Below are 22,285 nucleotides of genomic sequence, written 5' to 3' on the forward strand. Positions count from 1 at the left end.
AATTGATAGCTATTTGTAGCAACATTTAGTCTAGGATTTGTATAGTGGGCGGCTTTAAGCTGATTACTTAGCTCAAAGGGGTGTGGTAGGACATGACTACAGTCTCCTTTCAATTACTCTCTGGGCTAAATCATTTAAAGGGGCTTGCAATTCTCAGATAAAAAGTTCCTCTTTCCTTTCTCAGTCGTGTATAAGTTAGTTTTACAGGATCTTTCTATAGGGAAGGTTTACCTCAGGGCATAGGTTTCTCAAGCAATGAAACAGTGGTTCAACATGCTTCTTCATACATTGTAAAGAGCATCTAAAATCTTAACCACTGGGCATGACTTTTACCGTTAAAATAAGAAAGGGGTAACTATACATTGGAGTTTAAGCCAAATTGAATGTGGTGGTGGGGTGGGGGGAGGCGGTGGAGGGGTGGCCAGGATTGTCCGTAACCCCCTGAAGGAGAAATGCAATTAATAGCCTCTTGGGTCTTTTCCTACTGATTGGATGCAAGGTGCAAGTTAGGTAAGCTAGAGCTTGAGTAATATTTTTTTTCCTCCAAACCATATTAAAACAAGAAACCAATCAGCTTACCTGTCTGTCTCAGTGTAAAGCTTAGGGCACTCTCATGAAACTGCTACTCTTTCTAATTGCTTACTATTAAATTCTCTCTTGTTTTTGAGAGAATCTTTAGGCTTACACTTTCATGCACTCTATTCAAAATGAGTCAATTCCCTTGGTGAAAAATTTGGTGCTCGCTGTTCTCGTGATCTAAATTTTGTACTGGGCAAAACTTCTGAGTTACTGCTTTGGAACTAGGTTTGGGGATCCTTGTTCACTTCTCTTATAATAACACATCTGGGATATGAGTAGGGTGCTAGAAGGAAAGGGTAGCCTCTTGTCTTCTCTGCTTGGCCCTATTGATATAAGTGAGCTATGGTGAAGGCGATTGGAGAAGTATTCTCAGTCTCCCTGGCCTGGGGTAGAACCTCAGGTGTTTGCCTCCAGCTAGGGTGGAGGAAGATAGCCCCCTTTCTCTCAGCTGCTCTTTCTGGAGTTTGGCTTCAGCAAGAAGGAATTGAAGATGATGAGATATGTTGATGGTTTCCACCTTCTAGAGAGAACTATAGCCCTTACCTGGGAAGTAAATGGACAGAAAAACCTCTTTTTTTGGCCATAGCTGCTAAGAGTGAGTCTTTCCTCATGTTGAGCAGAGTCAATGGGAGGAAGAGAGCAAGTCATGGCTCAAGTCTACATTCCCTACTTATTCTTTTTTTTTTTTTTTTTTTTGAGATGGAGTCTCGCTCTGTTGCCCAGGCTGGAGTGCAGTGGCGCGATCTCGGCTCACTGCAAGCTCCGCCTCCCGGGTTCACGCCATTCTCCTGCCTCAGCCTCTCCGAGTAGCTGGGACTACAGGCGCCCGCCACCACGCCCGGCTAATTTTTTGTATTTTTAGTAGAGACGGGGTTTCACCGTGGTCTCGATCTCCTGACCTCGTGATCCGCCCGCCTCGGCCTCCCAAAGTGCTGGGATTACAAGCGTGAGCCACCGCGTCCGGCCTCCCTACTTATTCTTACAAAGACTTCGTAGATTTTCTTGAATAAATGTTTCTTCATTTGCTATATGCTGTTAGTATAATCTGCAGTCACTTGTTTTAAATATAATTTTTTTTTCCAATTATGGTGTTCTACTGGGCTGTGGTTCCACAGAACTCCCCATAGCACCATTCCAGACATGAAAGCTGATGTATTTAACTAATGCTAGCCATCACACAGAAATGTAATGTGAGACATAAAGACCAGTAAAGAAATGGAGATAACTCCAAAGAAATTCGTTTCAAATAAACCTAAAAGTAGAACTAAACTTCTTTGTGACATACAAGATATATTACCTGCATAATCGACAACAAAACTTTAAAAATTATTTGTGTGACACACAATGGCAGTAGGAGTACTGATACCTTCTTTTAAGATTATATACTCTCCATTTTTCCATTTTCCCTTATACTACATAAAGCATTTAAAAGTCTTGTTGCCATGGTTACTGATATTAAAGCAAACACACAGAAGAGATCAGACCTGGAACTCTGTCTAAGATAATATATTGTACTCAAAATAAAAGAAAAGTCACTACTGTGAAGGATACTTACATGTAACAGTTTTTCCCTCTGACATTGCATTATTTTTATTCCCTGAGAAGATATAATGATTAACCTATGTACGACCCTAGAAGGTTGCAGGATTTAAATAACTGTATGCCATTTTCTTAAAAGAGTCATGTTTGGAAAGAAGAAATGGCATGACATTTATAAATACATTGTTTTTTAAAGTAGATGATGAGAACACAAGAAATATAATGAATGGTAAATTACCCAAAACACAAATTATAACATACTCTTTTTCTCATGAATATGTAAAGATGAATTCTGATGAATATTTTTGGTAGCAATCACATTTATTTGTCAACTCAATGCTATCCAATTGACATTCCATGAAAGAAAAATAAAACATAGTACATAAACAGCATTTTAAAAGCTATATTACTGTATGTGACTCTGCACAGTATGGTAACCATTCTGTAAGGTCATTTTGAACTAAATGAAAAGGTGACCTGAAATGAGATTCGATGTTGCTCTTAACAGTATGATGCCACCAATTATATTGCAATAGATGCATCATTTTAAAGGTTTAAATTACTTTCTTTGCCTTTTTTGTCAAAAGAGCATACAGAATATAAATGGCTTTGTAAAAACAATGTGAACACTTTTTAAATAACCAATTCCACAGAAATAAACCATATCACAGAACACGTTAAGTTTTTGCAGCTGAAATCAGCCCACTCATTTTTTTAAATGAGTCTTTTAAATTCTACACAATACCCATGAAATCATTGAATTTTTCAGATTTTCTGCACACTAGGATGTATCAATAACTAGATGATTAGACAGATAGATGCATAGGTAGACAATATGGATTACATATAGATATATAATAATAGATATATAGACATCACATACAAACATACACATACATGCATGTATACATAGTGGAGTGGTGCCAAATTAAGGAGACCAGAAAGAATAACCTTTTTCATCTTTGAACAGAATGAGCCTTACTTCATTCTGTTTTCTGTAGTGCTTCACACTTATTTTATGGCTTAAGTAAGTATTTCTTGATTAATTTGTCAAAGACAATTTGAAAATTTGAGCAGTTTGACAGGCTTACTATTTAGGACCAAAAATTATTAAATAAAAAATTCTGCTTTAAATTTCTGTATCATCCTAGAACTTGCATTCACTTATTTGCTTCAACAATATTTAATTTTAGATCTCCTATCCTTTCTCTTTTCTATTAATAAATTCTGTTCTTATATATGCAATTATTTGCTTACTATCAGACTCTTGGGCCTCAATGGAAATACAAATACAAAATATTTAAATTAATTCATGGGACACCCATTAATTTATTCTGCTGATCTTCTGTCATTGATACACATACCTGGAAAACTTAGTTGAAATCTCAACAGAGTAGTCTTCTGTCAGAAACTCATAACAAATATTTGGGAGTGACTGCTATCTCTCTTTCTCCACACAATCACCTTTTATTTCTTTATTCCATCCATGAATTATTTTTCAAATTTGTCTTTTTTTCATATAGAGTGCCAAGATACTAGTTTGAGCCACTATCGTCTCACTTAAACCTCTGTAATACGCTGTAAACGTTATCTGCCCTGTCCTTTCTTGTAACTTTTCGTTTGATTCATCACTGAATATCAGAACAATCTTTACAACTGTGATTTAGGTAAGAGTATGGTCTTGCTGTAAACTTTACAGTGGCATCCTCTTTTCATTACAAAACCTTGTATTAAATGGCTACAAATTTTATCTTCAAACCCACTTCATTCTGTTTTAAAAGGCTTTCATTTCCTAACATATACAGGCTTCGTATTTCCAGAATTTCAAATCCTCCTCTGCCAAGCATGCTTTTTCTCTTCTCTCCATGGACTAATTTTTCTTTACCTTTACTCTTTAAAAATCCCTTCACAAGAAGGATTTTTAAACTCCATACTAGTGTAGGTCACCTCGTTATATATACAATCTAATGACATGTATTTTAACATGAATTGTTTGCATACATTTTTAAAAATATGCCTCTCTTACGAGATTCCCAACTTCTTCAAGCCAAGGACAAAATCTGTCTTGTTACACTTAATTCCAGCACCCAAGTTGACCACCTTGTAATGGGAAAATACTCATAATGTTTGTGGAATAAATGAGTCCATCAGTCAATCCCTTATTAGTAAGTAATACAAGTGAGAAAATAAATCAAATAAAATTTGTCAAAACGGGAATGTATATAGAGTTCCTCTAGCACTCCCTCAATTGTAATGGCTACTGTTTAAAAATTGTCTTTTCACTCAATTCTACTTACTTTTCTGAGAACGCTGATGTTAAACACTTTTGTGGGAAAACAGAGCTCTTTTGTGGATTTCGTAAGACACAGATGCAGTGATATTAAGGGAAAGAATTTAAACCAAGGCAAATACCCTTTCTTCCCACCAGTACTAAGCGTAATGTTATTTCATTCTGAGAATCTCTGCAGGTTCTGGGATAAATAAGTATAAGCAGTGTTGACAAATTAATTGAAATTTTAAACACAGCAAATCAATTCTGTGGACATTTTGTTGAACAGCTGGATAGGCAAAGCCCTGTGACAGTATGTGTGGAGGTACAGTGGTAAATAAAGAGCACATACAGCTGATTGTCAAAGTGGTTGTACTTAGGTCCTCCGATTTCATCTACAGTACTTCTCTTTTATTTATTGTATGTTGATTCTTTCAAAATCTCTCCCAAAATTGGTATACTTGACTATGCCATGGTAAGTATTCTTATGATGGGCGATTATGGAGTAATGCATATGCTACAGTATAAAAACAGAGTCTTGTCGTGTCTAGGGTTATCTCATGCAGCGTTTATGATTTCTGAGTTTAGTTTGCTCAATATGTAAAATGAAGAATATTGTTTCTCTTTAAGGCCACATTTAGCAGTATAATAAAAAGTTTTAATGCTGTTGATATTACACATTAATCCATCTTTCACTATTTAATCATAACAAGTTCGTTCCTAACAGTATGCCTGAAATTTAGAAATTTAGAGGCAAAGAAAGTCTAATATTTTGCAGTGGCCTATTCTACTACAAATCCTATAGATTTAGAACAAACCTGAAATAGCATGGACATTGGAACTGTCTAAAGGTCAGCTATGACCTCATAAGTAACAGTAAAGGACACTATATTTTTATCTTGGATGGCATGACATCCAATCTCTTACTTTTTTGTGTTTTGCTTTCTCTTTAGAATCCTCACCTACATTTTTCAGAAACTCCATTGCCCTGAATTAATTATTCCCAGTTCTCTGTTATACTACTTTGTGGCTCCTTTTGATGCAATAGATTTCAATTAAGTAGCTGAAACAAGATCCTATCTTCCATAATCGCAGAAAGTTTACTATACTTACCACCTAATTTATGGAATTATCTTTGCACTATATTATCTTATACTTTCAAATTTCTGCCTAGCATCTGTAAGTATCATTTTTACTTTACAATCTTTGTTCCGTTTTCCTCAGAGGTAGCTACCCCAAGAAGATTACTCTGCTCTCTGAAATAATAATAATGCCAATATTGTAGTTCCTCCTATATATAAAGTGGATACAATTACTCCAGTATAGTACTATGCACTTCACATGCATAAATGTGTTGTATACTCACAAGAAATGTTAGTGTAAGTACAAAGTCCATTGATATTTTACAAGAGAAAATGAGACTCAGAAATTAAGAAACTTGTCTAATGTCATAGAGCTAGTAAGTAGTAGTGGGTTCAATCTGAGACTAATTCTAGTGACAACGGTATGAATTATTATACAGTAAGTACATTAACACTATTGCTTGCAAAAACTATTTGCATAATTTATAAAGTGAGACTACTCTTCTTGGATGATTTACTCAATTACATATGTAAAATTACAGTAAATGTACATTCAACTAAAATGCAATTAAATTGAATTATTAGCCTTATAATAGTGATTTTCTTAAGAAAGTGACCAGCTTAAGTAATGAGGGCAAACCGAAAGGCAATTACAAATTAAGAGAAGCTTGCTTGAAACATTTTTCAACCTTCTTTCCAGTGCTCTTATCATAACTTCATACAACACACTTTCCCAGATGATTGTCACAATCATTTTTGAGTACTCACCACTCTCTGGACATGCCTGGATCCTCTGAGAAATTTCCTGTGTCAGACTCTCTTTTTATTGTCCCCATTTTTAAAATTTGTTTTCAGTTTAGGTCCACATTGGCAGATAAAATGATGACTGAAGAATGTTAACGTATTTATGTAAGGCAGCAGTTGGCTGAATTGTGTTCATTTTACACAAAATATCCATTCTTTAAAAATGAATTAATTTAATGCAATTATGTATAATAAGTGGTCAGTAAATGCTTATTAATTAATTAATTTAAAGTAGAATTTCCAGGGTAAGCAATTGGAAATACAGATAGATTTTTGTCCAAGTACCATTCTCACCTCCAAGATCCCCACTGATATGGTTTGATATGGTTTTTCCCCACCCAACTTTTATCTTGAATTGTAATCCCATAATTTCCATGTCTAAGGGAGGAACCTCATGGGAGGTGATTGTATTATGGGGGTGGTTTCCCCCATGCTTGTGATGGTGAGTGAGTTCTCATGAGATCAGATGGTTTTGTAAGTGTTAGCTCCTCCTTCGTGCACTTGTCTCTCCTGTCACCATGTGAAGAAGGTCCTTGCTTCCCCTTTGCCTTCCGCCATGATTGTCAGTTTCCTAAAGCTTCCCCAGCCATGTGGAACTGTGAGTCAATTAAACCTCTTTCCTTTACATATTACGCAGTCTCAGCTAGTATCTTTTAGCAGTGCAAGAACAGACTAATACACCCACCATTCATTCATACCATACAATCGTCTTTTCCACTGTTGGGAAGTAATTATCCATGGCGTCTTTAACATTTCAGTAACTCCTACAAATAAAAACACAAACAGCCTTTTCCTCCCCTCTCTCTTCATTACTTTTCAAGGATGTTATATAGTGAACAGCACTGGAAGATAAAGACGGTGTTTTCTTCCAGGGCTCAGGGCAGGATTATTTACTACTCAATTTAATAAAGATAAGTTGTCCATCTAGGAAACAGATGGGGAAGGTTTATTTGCAGTTCATTACAAAAGACTGAGATTTTCTAATATTGAGGTATACCATCTTTACAAGCCCACTGTGTGTGCTGAGTACACCTCAACATACGTGCATCATATGCTGAGGATCTGGGTTGTAGTAGAGATGCAGGAGTAGAAGAATTGATGTAATTATGAAGTTTGTCCATCTTGCTATTCAGAAATTAAAAAAAAATCCTTTGTCTCCGATATGGAGTGCCTCACATGTTCTCTTAGCAAACCATAAAACTATGGAAGGATAACTTGTTAGCTTGAACGCAGAGTAAATGTTAGAGCCTTCACCCTTCTTGACACCATCCTATTTACAAGTTAATCCCATGGTGATCATGAAATAAGCCTAGGAGAATGGCTATACCTGCAGTATCCTTCTGTGCATTTCTCTTATTTTAGCTTTCTGTATATCTAAGACTTGTATAGCATGAAATTCTGGTTATTTTAATAATTTTTTTAATAATTTAAAAAGAAATGTAAGTGATGGTGGAAAATTAATGGAGTGGAAAATTCATACAGGTAAAGGACATATAGCCAAATTTAAACTGAGGAATTGATATTGCATGATGTATATATTTCTTTTCATATTTTGAAGGCAAGGGTTCAGATAAGCTAGTATAATCTATATTCATGATTTTCATATTATCCTTTATATTTGCCAGAGCACTTTGATGATACTTATAGGTATAGTAGAAAAAGTAGAAATCTAAATATAGTATGGGGACAAATTAATCTCCATTTAGATACACTTTACCATTATTTCCACTGAAATGGAAGATAAGGGTGAAGGGTAAAATATTTTTCCCCTATTAACGTTCCGGAGATCCTCAAAAGTTCTTCCAGTGGGATTCATACAGTAAGATATTGAAAGGATGCATAAAGATCTGACTATCTCCACACTTCCTTTTTGACGGTGCAATGTATCATAAAAGTCACTGAAAGAGACAGTGGCAGAATCCATTCTCTTCCTGGATTTGGCAAAACAGAGGAAAGATAATCAAGTGATATTGACTTTTTTCCTCTAACAAGCAATAACATTTGCAAACATTAGTGGAATTTTGAGACCCCCAGGATCTTCTCTGAGCAGTGGTGGCCACATAACATTCAGCTTATAAAGCAAAGTTTTGCCTCTGGTACATATGGTCCCAAGGAGAGACTATCAGCCATCACATTACATTGCAGAGATTGACCTGTAGCCAGTTTCCTGAGACGGTCAGATATTACCAAAGTCTCAATGTCAATGTATTTTGGAACTTCTTAATGTATCCTTTTTTTGATTCTAACCCCCTTTTGGTAATACTTTTTTCATTTATAAGTCTTTCTATTCTCTTACATTCCTGTGTCTTCTTAAGGAAACTAAAATGTTTATCTTCTTACCAGGCTCAATTATACTGAAATTGTCACTGGAATGAACCAGTGTGATTTTCTGTGGAATATTATGCTGAAGATCAAAGAAAAAAATTAATAGCAAGATTGGAACTGAAATCCATGTATCTGTCTTTACAAGCCCATATGTTTAACAAATTAGAGTATTTCTTAATGTATTTATAATATTTAAAAAGTTGTAGTTTGAAATACTTCATTTAATTATTATTTTTTAATTTATTTCATTAATATTTTGAAAAAAAACTGAGGTAGGCCTGAAAGAGATAGAATAGAAAAATGCATCTGTTTTCAATGAGCACATGTCTAAAAGAAACAGACAAGAACTGATACGGGGATGCTAACACAGACATTTCTATAGATCGTTCAAATTCATGTTAAAGATTTGACTGTTACCTGGAAGTAATTAGAGAGACTTTAAAAGTCTTTTCAAAATGTGAACAGATGTTTATTTTTAAAATATCATTTTTCATTGCCATGTAAAAAATGGATACTCCTTATGCAGATGGCATAGCAATTCATTTGAAAATTAACAGCATTTTAAATATAGATATAAACAGTAGTTAATAAAAGGATTACAGAAATATTTAAAATTTAAATAAAATAAACTTTATATATTTTTAAAATGAGAAGGTGGGTTCATGAGAAAGAAGGAGAGATTAAGAATGACTTCTAAATCTGAAATACTATCAAAGGAAACTAGTTTGATTAAGGTTTCATCACATGCAGGCAAACTTTGGGGGCAAATAGTAGTTCAACTTTGTTTATATTGACATTGTGGTATGTAAGAGGTATGAAGTAGAGATATGAAATGAGAATTTTAAAATATGGGTATGAAATCAATATATCAAAGAGATACCTGCTCTGTCATGTTTATTGCAGCACTATTCACAATAGCCAATATATGGAATCAACCTAAATGTCCACTAAAGGATGAATGGATAAAGATATATTTCTAATTATTACTATAGAACAGCTCCTTTTCTTTTATCCAGCTGAATAGTTTCAATACCTTTGCTATTTTAAATTATTTTTCTTATTAATATATAGACATATTGAATATATTATGAAAGCTTTTCACATATGGCTATGTTTCTATTCCAACCCAAACTTGCACAGCTAATACTAATAAATTAAATCCAAAGAAATATAAATCAGAAGGCATTTCCAAGATGGTCAATGTTATGTTTAAGAACTCTACAATGGAACCACAGCTATAGAATTCAGGTTGAATTGAAAAACTAGCAACTAACTACAAGAAGAATGCCTAATTAAGTAATATTACTTATTTGATTTATTCAGTTCTATGATTCATTGCTTAATTATGAATTTCTGGCCAGAAGGCAATAGGACTTTGCTATAGCATCATGTAATCATAGAAAAAATGTATTTAGCTTATTATTAATTTATTAATCCATCCTTAAGTATATTAAAAACAATTCGGTTTAACAGTTCAATAGCTGATTGACTTCATGGTATCAATGTGACCAGAATTTTAAATTTCTTTTTAAATACTTCATTGTTAGTGCACAGAAGCAAACTGGTTTGTGTACAGTGATTGTGTGTCTTGTAATTTTAATTTATTAGTGCTAACAGCTTTTTGTGGTGTCTTCAGTGTTTTCTATATATAAAATCATGCCATTCTCAAACAAAAATAATTTCACTCCTTCATGTCCAATTTAGATGCATTTTACTTCTTTGTCTTGCCTAATTGTTCTAGCTAGGTCTTGCAGTACTATTTTGAACAAAAATGGCACATCTGCATCCTTTGCCTTCTTCCTAACTTTAGAAGAAAATATTTCTCTTTTTCAACATTGAGTGTGATATTAGCTGTGGGCTTGTGATATATGGCCTTTATTAGGTTGAGGTAAACTTCTTTTTTGCCTACTTTTATTTTAGGTTTGGGGGTGCATGTGCAAGTTGTTACATGCGTAAATTGTGTGTCACTGAGATTTGGTGTACACATGATCCTGTCACCAAGGTAGTGAACATAGTGCCTGACAGGTAGTCTGTAAATTCTTTCTATACCTAGTTTATTCAGTTTTTAATCATAAAAGTGTGTTAATTTTAGTCAAATTGCTTTTCTACATCTATTGAAATGATCAGGTAATTTTTATCATTTATTCTGTTAATACGGCATATCACTCAATTTGTGTTTGTTGAACTATACTCACATTCCAGGGATAAATTCCACTTAGTCATGGTATATGATCCTTTTAATATGTTGTTGAATTTAGGTTAGTATTTTGAGAAAGATGTTTGCATTCATATTTATCATGGATACTGACTTACAGGTTTCTTCTCTTGTAGTCTTTGTGTGGCTTTCACACCACGGTAATGATGACCTCATAAGATGAGTCTGGAATTGTTATTGCCTCTTCAGTTAGAATTGGTGTTAATGCTTCTGTAAGGGTTTGGTAGAATTTCCAGTGAAGCCATTTGTTCCTGGTTTTTCTTTGTTGAGAGGTTTGGATTACTAATTCAATCTCTTTACATATTATTCATTTGTTCAGAATTAAGTTTACAATAGCTTCATAAAAGTATAAAGTACTTAGGAATAAGATTAACCAAGAAAGTGAAATACTAATATACTGAAAACTGCAAAACATTGATGAAAAAAATTGAAGTCACAAATAAATAGAAAAACATTCCGTGTCCATGAATTGGAAGATTTAAACTTGTGTAAATATCCATATTACACAAAATTGTCTACTGATTAAATGTTATTCCTATCAAAATCTCCAATGACATTTTTAAGGAAATAGAAAAGCTACAATTATAAAAATACAGTATTATAATAAAGACAGACATATAGACTAATGAAACAGATTAAAAGGTTCAAAAATATATCTGTGCATATATATACAACTGTCCTCTGACAAGGGGGCAAACAATACCCAGTGGGGAAGAAATAGTCCCTTCAACAGAAGACGTTGGAAAAATTGAATATCCATATGCAGAAACAAAAATTGAAAATTTATCTTACACCATACACAAAAATCAACTCAAACAAAAGATTTAAACATAAGACTTGAAACTACAATTTCTAGAAGATAACAGAGGAAAAGCTTCTTGACATTGGTTTGAGCAATGATATCTTGGCTGTGACAGCAAAAGTACAGATTATAAAAACAAAATTAGACAAGTGGGACTACATCAAACTGAAAAGCTTCTACACAACAACAACAACAACAACAAAAACAGAATGAAAAGGCAACCTAGGGAATGGAAGAAAACATTTGCAAAACATGTATATGAAAAGGGGTTAATTTTCAAAGTAAGTAGGGAGTTTCTACCACTTAAGAGCAAAAAAAAAAAGCCAAATAAAAAATGGTAAAAAGACTTGAAAAAATATTTCTCCAAAAAAGACATTAATATGGCCAACAAGTATATGAAAAGATGCTCAATATCACTAATTGGGGAAATACAAATCAAAACCACAGTGAGATATCACTTCACACCTATTACTATGGCTATTTCCAAAAAATAAATAAATAAAACAAATACATAAATAATATGTGTTGAGGATATGGAGAAACTGGAAGCTTTGCACACTGTTGGTGGAAATGTAAATAGTCTAGCCACTATAGAAAAGAATATGGAGGTTCCACAACAAATTAGGAATAGAACTACTATATGATTCAGCAGTCCTAATTTCCAGTATACGTCAAAAAAAGTTTAAATCAAGATCTCAAAGAGATATTTACAGTCCCATGTTCATTGCAACATTATTCACATTAATCAAGCTATGGAAACAGCCTAATTTTTTTTTTACATTATTTTATTTTATTTATTTATTTTTTTGAGACAGAGTCTCGCTCTCTCATCCAGGCTGTAGTGTGGTGGCGGGATCTCCGCCCTCTTTAAGCTCCGCCTCCCGGGTTCACGCCATTCTCCTGCCTCAGCCTCCCGAGTAGCTGGGACTACAGGCGCCCGCCACCATGCCTGGCTAATTTTTTGTATTTTTAGTAGAGACGAGGTTTCACCGTGTTAGCCAGGATGGTCTCGATCTCGTGACCTCGTGATCCACCCTCGTCCTCCCAAAGTGCTGGGATTATAGGCGTGAGCCACCGTGCCCGGCGGAAACAGCCTAAATTTTTTATTCATCTATAGATGAATGGATAAATAAAATATGGTATGTACATGTAACAAAATACTATTTACTATTTTAGTAGGAAAAACCTTCTCCGTATGTAACAACATAGATGAACCTGGAGAAAATTATGCTAAGTGAAATAAACCAGGCCCAGAAGGATAAATATTACATTATTCCACTTATGCGGGATATCTTAAATAGTCTAGTAGAATCAGAGAGTAGAATGTTGTTGCAGAGATCTGTTTAGTGGTCATAAATTTTCAGTTATGCTAGATTAATACATTTTAGATATCTATAGTACAATATAATGCCTGTAACTAACAATATCATATTTATCATTTAAAAATCTTGAGTGTAAATTTCATAATAAGTCTTCTTGCCAAAAAACAAAAACATAGACAAAAACAAGAAACGAAAGGGCAAGAGGAAACTGTTGGTGGTCCTGGATGTATTTATTCCCTTGATTGTATGGATGGTCTTATGGGCGTATGTCTGTGTCCAAACTCATCAAATTGTATGCATTATATATGTGCAGTACATTTTTTTATATACCAAATGTACTTCAGTAAAGTTGTTGAAGATAAAAAAGATATTATTTCTTGGCAAAGTTTTGGTCATATGCAGAAAAATTTAAATTTAAATTACTACTCTTTTATATCTGATTCATGTACTGGTAAAGATTCCCAGGATAAATAATTTAAAGACAATTATCGTTAAAATTGGTAGTTAAATAATTTAAAAATTTGGTAGTCATTTTAATAAATATCTTAATAAAATGTTATACTAGGTGAAATGATAAATATACAAATAATTTCATATTTTAGGAGGTATTTAGGTTCATGTTTCATTGCATACTTCCAAAATAGAAATGTACTGTAAAGGGTTTAAAACGCAAAATTTTTAATTTCATATATATCATAGATAAACTGGTTGTCATCAAATTTCTATTTTGAAGACATATTTGATATCTTATCCAACATTTATTTTATATCATATATAAGTTTGATCAAATAATATATAAGAAAAATAAGCAAAACAAACATGGGATGCTTTATTGGAAATATCAACTAAATATTATAATAATTTAGGCTAAAATACATTTAACAAACCATTACAGAAGCATAATTCAAATGTGCAAATAGTTGAAAAGAACTTCAGTAACTGTATCTGTGATAAATCATATCCATAGAAAATATTAGAGATAGAGAAGAAAGATAATGGAGCAAACTGAAATTAAAGCAACTATGAAAACAGTAATTTTATTCTAAATGATATTTCATTTCAGTCATTTTGAAACAGTCAAAAAAATTTCAAGTATAAGAAAATTTAGATATAAATGAACTCAGAAAAGTCACTTAATGTGGTTATGGCTGTAAAATAATTATTTTTTAGAATAATTAACATTTGGCATTAAAATTATTTTACTAATATTGAAACTATATTTTAAACATCAATAAGACATTCTGAAGGATATTTTGGATAGATGATTAAAAGATCTAGTTTTTTAATATAATGTACAGTCACTCCTGGATGCTTGAAGACAATAAGAAAGCCATAGAATTCTGCTTTATTACAAAACTGAATCTGAAATTAATTTTGAAAGAATTGAATCAATTATACAAAAATATTTTTAAAATGTTAATAGGAATTTTTACTTACGAATAGAGAAATACTGGGACGATTTAAAACACTCCGTTGATGTTATATTCAGTGCTCTATCCAAATAGTTTAGGTCTCACTACTTGCTTGTGCCTTTACACGTCAGCATCTCTTGGCCTGTGGGCATTTTCCAAAGCCTCAAGTCCTCTGCCCACTTGCACTGCAAACTAATACTACTGTTGGAAAATGCTTCCATATATTTACATTTTAATTGTGTTCCTGTAATGGTCTATTAGATCTATTTTAGCAAAAACTTATTTTTTATTATAATATGTAATTATTTGACACCTCTGAACCATCTTCTCTAGTGACTGGTAATAGTTTATGTATATATATACTAGCTCTCTTCAGAAAGAATAAAGTCATGTGCTTTCCACCATTTTTGAGAACTTACCTTTTAATTTAAATTCCAGACATTTATAATAGTAACTGGATAGATAGTGCTCCATTATTAACTTTAATTCCTCTCCTTACTAACTTCTCCATGCTCATATTGGTGTTTTCTGCCAAATAAATGATTTTCACTTATTTTCTTCTCTCAGGATCTTGTTCTGGGAGAAGCCAAATCAAGATGCAAATAATGAAAGTGTACCTGTGCTCAGTCACATAATTTCAATAATAAGGAGTCTATATTAAACATCCATAGACATGTCCAATTGTATGTTCCTTAGGCAGCTGAAACTCAAAAGGTGTAATATGTCAATCATTACTCCAAATCCATACCAGTTGCCCTTTTTTTCTCTTGTGTAGAACATAAAGTTTTCCTAATAAAAACCTTAAATTTTATTCTTGATTTGGTTCTTTTCCTTACTCCCATATGGAATTCATTGAAAAGCATGTACTTTTATTTTTAAAACACTCTTGTTATCTGTACAATTTCCAACCCACCATGTCTCTCTGAGCATAAACTACCATAATCTCTCATCAAGAATACCACTAGATTCTCCCAACTGACCTATGTGACTCACTCTTTTCTCTTCCAGTCTATTTTGCCTGAATTAATTTTTAATCAGGCGATGCTTGATTTAATAATAAAGTTAAATTTCAGCCTCTTATGTTGCCCCTGTAACACCAATTCCTGACTTCACATTCAAATTATTATTTGTTATACATCTCTTCAATGCCATTGTTTGTGGGGGTTTTTTAAGAGTTATTCATTTTTAACCTTAGTTTTTTTTTTAACTTGCATTTTAAGTTCAGGGGTACAAGTGCAGTTTTGTTACATAGGTAAATTTGTGTCATGTTATACAGGCCATTTCATCACCCAGGTATGAAGCCTAGTACCCATTAATTATTTTTCCCGATCCTCTCCTTTCTCCCACCACCTACTCTCTGAAAGACCCCGATGTGTGTTGTTTCCCTCTATGTGTCCATGTGTTCTCATCATTTAACTCCCACTTATAAATAAGAATAATATGTGGTATTTAGTTTTCTGCTCCTGTGTTAGTTTGCTAAGGATAATGGCCTCCAGCTCTATCCGTTGTTTTTTTATTGCTCTGTTTATATTGACAGATCAAATTGCATATATTTATCAAGTACAATGTGATGCTTTGAAATATAACTTTTGGAACAACTAAATGTAGCAAATAACCTATGCATTGCCTAACATACATGTCATTTTGTTGTGAGAATACATAGCTATCTTAACATTTTTAAAGAATACTATGTGTTTTTAACTGTAGTTACCATGTTGTAAAATAGATCTCTTGAACTTATTCTTCCTATCTAACTGCAATATTGTATCATTTGACCAACATCTTGCCACTTCACTCCCAACCACCCCAGTCCTTGGCAAACACCATACTACTGTCCACTTCTATGAGGTCAAGTTTTTTAGATCTAACATATAACTGAGATCATGCAGTATGTGTCTTTTCGGTGCCTGGCTTATTTCAATTAAAATAATGTCCTCTGGGTTATTTATGTTGTTGAAAGACAGAATTACCTTTTTGTTTTTTAAGACAGGGTCTCCCACAGCCCAGGCTGGAGTGCAGTGGCACCATCTCGGCTCACTGCGGCCTCAACCTCCTGGGCTCAAGTGATCTGCCCACCTCAGCTCCCCAGGTAGCAGGACTACAGGTGTGTGCCCCCATGCCTGACTAATTTTGTATTTTTTGTGGAGAAAGGGTTTTGTCATGTTGCCCAGACTGGTGATCTGAGCTCAAGTGATCCACCCACCCTGGCCTCCCAAAGTGCTGGGATTATAGGTGTGAACCACTGTATTTGGCCTACTCTCTGGTTAATAGCTGAATAGTACTCCATTGTGTGTATATACCTCTTTTTCCGTATCCATTTATCTGTTGATGCATACCGGTTGATTCCAAATCTTGTCTCTTGTGAATAGTGCTGCAATAACATGGGAGTGCAGAGATCTCTTCAATGTGCTGATTTTATTTCTTTTAGATACATATACAGTAGTGGAATTTTTGGATCTTATGATATTTCTATTTTTAACTTTTTGAGGAACTTCTATAATATTTTCTAAAGGCTAATGCTAATATACATTTATACCAACAGTATCTGAGGTTTTTGTTTTCTCCTCATCCTCCCCAATAGTTGATATCGTTTGTCTTTTGACAATAGCCATTCGAACCGGTTTAGGTGATATTTGATTTTAATTTTCATTTCCCTGATGACATATGACATTGAGCATTTTTCCATATATCTGTTCACCATTTGTATGTCTTCTTTTGAGAAATGTCTATTCAGATCTTTGCCCACTTTTAAATTATGTTATTTGTTTTCATGCTGTTCACTTGTTTGGATTGCTTTTATATTTTGGACATTAATTCCATATCAAATATATAGTTTGCAAATATTTTTCCCATTCTGTAGATTGTTTTCTAGCTATTAAGTTTTACTTTATATATTCTGGCTATTAAACCCATTTTAGATATTTTGTTTGCAAATACATTCTTCTCTTTTGTAGTTTATCTCTTTACTTGGTTGAATGTTTTCTTTGCTGTAAAAACAACTTTGATATCATTCCATTTGTCTATTTTTGCATTTATTGCTTGTACCTTTTGTGGTCATATAGAAAAAAAAATTGCCTAAACCAAAGTTACAGAGATTTACACCTTTGTTTTCTTCTAGTAGCATTTTAGTTTCAGATTTACCTTTAAGTCTTTAATTCATTTTTAGCTGATTTTCATTTATGCTGTGAGATAAGGGTCTAATTTTATTCTTCCATATGTGGCTATCCAACTTTCCCATGTGTTGAAGGGACTGTTCTTTCCCATTTTGGGTTATGGGAATTTGTCAAAAATCAGTTGACTGCAAGTGCATGGATTTATTTCTGGGATCTCAACTCTATTTCATTAGTCTAAGTATCTGTTTTTATGCCAGTGCCATGATGTTTTAGTTACTGTAGTTTTGTCATATATTTTAAAGTCAGGCCAGAAGTTTGATGATTCCAGCTTTGTTCTTTATGTTCAAAATTGCTTTGTCTATTGAAGATCTTTTGTGGTACCTTACATATTACAGATTTTTCTGTTTCTGTGAAGAACATTATTGATATTTTTATAGTAATTGCATTGTCATTCATATATTGATAGTAAATCAATTGAATCAGTAGATTGCTTTGGTGTACACATTTTAACAATATTAATTTTTCCAATCCATAAACACAAGATATATTTATATTTATTTTTGTCTTTTTCAATTTCTTTTATCACTGTTTTATAGTTTTCAGTATTAAGGCTTTCATTTGTTTAGTAATCTTATTTCTGCATATTTTATATTTATTTTAGGCAGTTGAAATTGTTTTCCTTGATTTCATTTAGATAATTTGCTGTTAGTGTATATAGAAGCACTAGTACTTTTTGTATGTCAATTTAGTATCTTGAAACTTTACTGCATTTTTTATTAGTTCTTAGAGTTTTTTGCTGGAGTCTTTAGTGTTTTCTGTATATAAGTTCACATCATCTGCAAACAAAAATGATTTTAGCTTTTTCTTTCCTATTTTGTTGCCTTTTATTTCTTTCTTTTGCATAATTGCTCTGGCTATGACTTCTAGTACAATGTTGAATAAAAATGTCAGGAGTGGGCATTCTTGTGTTGTTGCAGATTTTTGTTGTTCCAAAAAAGCTTTCAGTATTTCCCTGTGAAATGGGAATTGTCTTGATAATGGTGAATGGTCTTTTAATGAACTATTTGATTTGGTTTGATAATATTTTGTTGACAATTTTTGCATCTATTTTCATATGGAATATTATCTTGTAGTTTTCTTTTTTTACAGTTCTCATATGGCCTTTGTATCAGGCCAATCCCGGTCTTATAAAATAAGTTTGGAAGTAGTTCTTCTTTCTCAGTTTTTTGGAAGAGTTTTAGAATAAATGGTATTACTTTTTCTATGATTCTTTAATAAAATGTATCAGAGATATCATTAGCTCTTGGGCTTTTCTTTGATAAAATATTTTTAGTACTGATTTAATCCTCTTTCTTGTTAATGTCCTATTTTGACTTTCTATTTCTTCATAATTCAATGTTTACAGGTTGTTTGTGTCAAGAAATATATCAATGTATTCTAAGTTTACAATTTTGTTGTTACATAATTTTTCATAGTAGCCTCTTCTGATTCTTTGTATTTCTGTAGTGTCGGTTGTAATGTCTACTTTTTCTGGTTGTTTTGTAGATTCTTTGTTCTCTTTTCCTCTCTTGCTGTTTCATATATGGCTAAGTGATTTTCTTTAATGGAATGTTTTGATTCCCTTGTCTTTTTGTACCTCTGGTATTGGTTTTTGTTTTGTGGATACCATTAGGCTTAAAAGGAAATCTTATAATTACAGCAGGTTGTCTTAAACCTGCTGTTTAAGATATCTGATAACAACTTAACTTTGATTAGAAAATTTAAAAAGCACTTGTGCAGTAATACTCCACTATCCCCACACATATTTTGGGGGTCTAATATCATAATTTACATCTTTTTTTGTATTTTTCTTAATAAATTATAGTAGTTATGATTTTAATATCTTTGTCCTTTAACATTTATACAAAAAAGTATAAGTAATTTGCACACCACCCTTAAAGTATTATTCTGTGTACTTTTACCAGTGTGTTTTATACTTTCCTTTTTTACATGTTATTAGCATTTTTAAAATTTCAGCTTAAAAATCTCCCTTTAGCATTTCTTACAAGACAGACATAATAATGATGAATTCCCTCAGTTTTTCTTTGGGAATGTCTTTATTTCTCCTTCAGGCTCAAGGATCATTGATGGGTAAAATATTTTTGATTGACAGTTTTTAATTTTTAGTTTTTTGTATTTTTCTCAGCACAATGTTTATATTATCTACTCTTTCCTGGCTTCAAAAGTTCCCATAGAGCAGTCCGCTGCTAGCTATGTTGAAACTGTTTTTTATGTTATTTTCATATATGCTGTTGCAGCTTTCAGTATCCTCTTTGTCTCTAATTTTTGACATCTTGATTCTAATATATTTTAGGGTAGTCTTTTGTGAGTTGAATCTGACTGTAGACCTTTGACTACATTTTACCTGGATGAGTACTTCTTTCATTAGGCTCGGAAAGCTTATTGCTACAATTTTTTTTACAAAAGCATTTTATTCCTTTATTTTTCTCCTCTCCTTATTAACTCCTATTACTCATACATTTGCTCTTTTTAAGCTTTCCTATAAATCTCATAAGCATTCTTCAATTTTTTTATTTTTTTCTATTTTTTCTCCTTTAATATATTTTCAAGTAATCTGTCTGTGAGTGAACAGATTCTTTCTTCTGCTAAATCAATTCTGCTGTTTATGCTCTCTATTGCATTTAAAAATATTATTTATTGTATTTTCAGCTCCAAAATTTGGTTTAATTTTTTATCTCAATCTCCATATTTAATTGCTCATTTTGATCACTTATTGTATTCTGATGTTGTTGAATTGATCCTCTTTATTTTCTTGGAGGTGGCTGAGCTTCCTCAAAAAAAGTTACTTTGAATTTTCTCTCAGGTAGTTCATAAATATTTATTTCTTTAGAGGTGGTTACTGATACTTTATTTTACCCCCCTTTTGTTGATATCCTGTTTTCCTGGTTGTTCTTGATCCTTGCAGTCACGTGCTGATGTCTGCACATTCTAATAAGTAACTTTTTACTCTGTCTGCTATATTGACTGTCTTTATCTGGGGAAGCTTATCAATAGTCAGCCTGTCAGAGATTTTGGACAAGCCATTTGGTGTGGTCTCAAAGCCTAAGGTCTCTGTGGTTAGTATGGCTCCTGCGCAGGCCAAAAGCCTGGGGAAACTGTGGTCAGGGTGGCACTGGAGCACACCAGAAGCCCAGGGATTTACACGGCTTTTATAGCACTGAGTAGTGCCTGGATCCTGGGGCCACTGAAGCCTGCTTGTCACTGTTGTCTGTCAGGAGTTTGGGGCCACTACAGTTGGCCCAGTGGTGGTGCAGGCTGGAGACAGAGTCTGCCACCCAAGCCTAAAGCCTGGGGCCTTGTAATCCCATCTGGTACTGGGGTGGGCTTAGATGCTTAGTCTACAGTTATATTCCTAGAATATGACGCTCTAGAGGTCTTCCTGGTGCTGGGTTTTACTGTGCGGGACTCACTGTTGAGGTCCAAAGCCAAGTCCTGTGCTCAATTCCCCATTTCTTCCTGGAGCAAATGTTCTCTCTCTGTTTATTGTGCTGAATGTGCTTGGGGAATGGGTGGCTCAATACTGTAAAACTGTCCCTCCAACCTTCTTCAAACCATCTTTTTTTTTTTTTAATTGTGCTACAAACAGGTATTGCCACTTTTCAACTCATTTCTTTAACTCTTATAAAGATATTTTTGCACATAGATAGTTGTTCAAACTGGTATTTATGTGGCAGATTATTATCACTGGACAGACCTATTCTGTTATCTTACTCTATCTCTCTCAACAAAATTGTTTTGAATGCCTACAATGTGTTAGAATTTACTGTAGATACTAAGAAAAAATACATCATTGATAAATAATACAAAGAAAATTTATGCTTTCCTTGGTCTCACACAAATGCATACAAAAAACTAAGTGATATCAGGCACTGTGATGAAAAAAATAAATTAGAGTAAGGTGAATAAATATCATGAAGAGATAAAGTGATAAGGCAAATGACTCTAATGAGATGGATTTCTAAATAGATATCTGCATGAGCTGAGGGGATAAACCATACAATTATTTAGGAGAAGCAGTTTCCAAGACACGAGAATAGCCAGAATAAATCTGCCCTTAGGAAAACCAGGGATCCCACTATCTTGACATTTTTGGTCTCTATTATATAATCCTCCTCTGAGCTCTTAAAAAATATACTTTCCCAATCATATAAACTGATACACTTTTTATAACAATCTGCTTGGTTGACTATTTTTTTCAACTGTTATGCAAGCACTTAGACAGCAGATTCCTTGCCTAAATTTTTCCTGTTCTTGGTACACAGTGTCTATGTAAAAAAGCTAACAATATATTTTGTCAAAAATGAAAATATAAGCATACATTCATCTATCAACACAAACACACAACATGCATAAATAGATATATTCATTTAATAACATGGATACCTTATGTGGCCTGTGTCTTTAGGCAATTTCATTGGTGTGTGAACATCACAGAGTATACTTACACAAACCTAGGTGGTGCAGCCTACTATACACCTAGGATAAATTGTATAGTCTATTGCTCTTAGACTACAAAACTGTACAGCATGTTACTGTACTCAATGCTGTATGCAATTGTAACAAAATATTAAGGATTTATGTATCAAAACATATTTAAATATGAAAAGGAACATTGAAATTGTGATATAAAAGGCAAAAGCTTTTATACTTATATAAGGCATTTACCATAAATGGAGCTTGTAGGACTGGAGGTTGTTCTGGATAAGTCAGGGAGTTAATGGTGAATGACTGTGAAGGCCTAGGACATTACTATACAGTACTGT

The sequence above is a fragment of the Symphalangus syndactylus genome, chromosome 15, assembly GCF_028878055.3.
Source record: "Symphalangus syndactylus isolate Jambi chromosome 15, NHGRI_mSymSyn1-v2.1_pri, whole genome shotgun sequence".
Lineage (NCBI taxonomy): Eukaryota > Metazoa > Chordata > Mammalia > Primates > Hylobatidae > Symphalangus > Symphalangus syndactylus.